The sequence below is a fragment of the Loxodonta africana genome, chromosome 3, assembly GCF_030014295.1.
Source record: "Loxodonta africana isolate mLoxAfr1 chromosome 3, mLoxAfr1.hap2, whole genome shotgun sequence".
In the NCBI taxonomy this organism is placed as follows: Eukaryota; Metazoa; Chordata; class Mammalia; order Proboscidea; family Elephantidae; genus Loxodonta; species Loxodonta africana.
Window position 1 is genome coordinate 152453245 of NC_087344.1, and position 2957 is coordinate 152456201.

Consider the following 2957-nt stretch of genomic DNA (forward strand, 5'->3'; position numbering starts at 1 on the left):
AGCTCAGAGAAGACTGGAAAAACCCAGAGAACAACAAAGGAAAGAAAATACTGTGAAAATTCTGGATCATGATACATTAAGTAGTCCATAAAGACTTCAACTTCCCTGAGGTCTCAGGTGACAGGCTGTGATTTTGGATTAGTGGCCTGCTTTGTGACTTCAGCAGCCTGTGGTCAGCTTTGAGTCAAAGCAGGTGAATATGGTCTGGTTTGTTCGAGGCTTTGAATATACTTTTAAATTCGGCCATTTATTTTTTAAAAGTAATAAAGTCATTCTTTCATAAAACCCACAAGATATAAAGAAGAAATGGAATTCCCCCTGATTCTCAATTCCAATACTAAAAGGTAATTCTTGTTAATGCTTTGCTATATGTCCTTTTGAAACAATAATAGAGATGTACAACTTTATCAATCATATGGATGAAACAGTAATTGATTGAGGTGCTATTAGATGCTGTTTAGCCAAGAGACCCAGGAAATCCTCACTGTCACCCTGACAATAATCTCTCTACCCTAATAAATATGATAAGGAATGGTAGCTTTGTTTGTAGGGCTTTCATCCCACTCCAGAAATTCTTGTAAACTGAGGCAGAGTATGTGTCTTAGGCTGAAGTCCTAATGTGTTCTTACTTTCTTTTCCCTAAGCCTAAACTGCATATTATCTCATTATCTCTGATATAACTGAATGGCAAGAGTTAACAAAAAGAGGTGATGGGGGAAAGCGAGGCAAGGGTGGGAGATTCCTTCCCTGCATGAGTCAGCCTCACCAGTGAAATAGAGATTAGAGAAAGCCTTACTCCTGTGCTTTTGCTCCACCCTCCTAAGCACTTATTGAACTACAATACATAGTCTGTATTTGAAACAATGAGGTTCCTATTTGTTCAGCCTTGGGAAGCTGGCCTCTTGGGTAGCGAAGCTGAGAATTTTCTACCACATGTGTCTTTCTATAGGCTGCCTTGGTTTTCTATTGTCAGACAAACATATGCCAATCCCCCTGGGAGGAAAAGATCACAGATTTACAAAAAAAAAAAAAAAAAAATCCTCTACCCACCTCATGTGACTCTTCCTAAGAACTTGCAACCTGGTCACTGTAACAGACATTTCAGACACTCAAGGGATGTCTCTTTAATGTTAACACCCAAGCCTCTGAAAGGGTCAGAATAGGACTTAACTCTATGTAAATTTATAAGAATTCATACCCTATTTCCTATGACAAGTTTTTGTTAGGTACTTGTCCATCTCAGCTCACCAGACAAGATTTTATAGACAGCACCACATACCAGCATGGACCAAACATTTCCAAAAGCACAATAGAACATCCTCTAGTATTAAGTTCCCCCAAATTAAGTCTCAAGGATGCAATCTCTCCTCCAGTTGCCACAGAAAGTAAGAATAAAAATCCATCATTTAAAATACTAATCTGATGAAAAATTAAACTTAAAAGTCTTCCCTTTTCAATTTTTATTCGGCTCAGGATCAACAATGAAGGTCTCACTCTGGAGGGTGGGTGAGTTCTGGGTTCTTCGGCAGCTGCAGCTTGGGCTCTCTGTCACAGAAACAGTGGGAACAGGGTTACCTCTGTCAACACCTCTACAGTCAGGTGAATACAAGCTCATGTCTCCTGGAAACCACTTTTCCAGAGTCCCAGGAGTCAGGAGAACACAGAAGAGCATCACAGAGCCAGCCCCTCATCCACAAAATTCAGAGTAATGTGTGAAACCAACAAGCAGTAACATTCTCCAAGCAAAAGTGATGGGTTTGCCCTGCTATTAAAATGCCAGATGCAGTGTTGCCCAGAAAAGAGCATTCTCTCAGAATGTGGGAATATGACTAGATACAACTTCTTTGGAAGGCAAAAATTAGCAAAATTAGAAATGCACAAATACTTTGATCAGGCAAGCCCACTTCTAGGAATCTATTTTAGAGAAATAATTGCACACACAATTAAAAATATTTGTATAAACTGTCCTCTGAAGAATTATGTTTGACAATAACTATTAGAATCAATGTCATGTCCATCAATTGAGAAATGCTTAAATATACAATGGTCTGCCTACTATGAAAGGATATGCAGTTTTTTTAAAGGACAGGGTAGATAATGACAATGGTGATGATGATGTCTCTGAAATTAATTATAATAGATGACGTTCAGTGAGCATTTATTAACTGTTTAAATGCTTTATGGGCCTCTGTCATGAACATTTAGGTTCACCTGTGAGGGAAGTACTCCTATTTGCACCCTTTTATAAATGAAGAAATAGAGACACAAAAAATTCAGTAACTTGTTCGAAGTCCCACCGTGGCAGAACCAAGATTTCCCCACAAAGCTTGAGGCTGCACCACAGATGAGGGTGGGGTTTTCTTATTCTCCATTCTCAGGATTTTTCAGGTTTCCGAGTGTGCATTTGGAAAACCCCAGCCTCGGGAAGTGAGAGAATTTGTGCAGTGGCCTTGGAATAAGTAAATTCCGAAGCTCTGTTCACAGGCTTGGTTGAAAATAAATCTTTTGCTGAAAAATTCCTTCTTTTTGTCACTGTTATGGGACTTGAATCTGCGCGCAACAGATTTTGGCGTCTGATTCAAAGCGGAAAGCGACCCAGAGAGGTCTGAGGATAAAAGTTACTAACAGCTTAAAGCTGCTTTTATGCATCTACCAAGAGCTCAAAGTAAAGCATACCGTCCCTGGGTGGGCTCGAACCACCAACCTTTCGGTTAACAGCCGAACGCGCTAACCAATTGCGCCACAGAGACGCACAGGCCTTTGTTTTAAACTTAGGTTCTGATGACAGGAATTGCCCTTTAACATCATGCTGGAGACATCCTCACATCTTTCTGGCATGTCCAACCCCGCGCTCTAGAAACTGGGAGTGAGCACAAGAGACACTTAGGCCGGAAGTCACGCGGTTGGACACGAGCCCCAGTGACCTGGAGGACTCTGACACCCGGGGACTCGCGCAG

At 41.0% G+C, this 2957-nt stretch overlaps 1 non-coding gene across 1 annotated transcript; it reads right to left on the minus strand.

Annotated features, from left to right (window-relative positions):
* Nucleotides 1–2676: 2676 nt before the first annotated feature.
* TRNAN-GUU (transfer RNA asparagine (anticodon GUU)) lies at nucleotides 2677–2750 on the minus strand. Its single transcript has one exon. It is a non-coding gene; the product is annotated as a tRNA-Asn (tRNA).
* Between the last annotated feature and the right edge of the window lie 207 nt (nucleotides 2751–2957).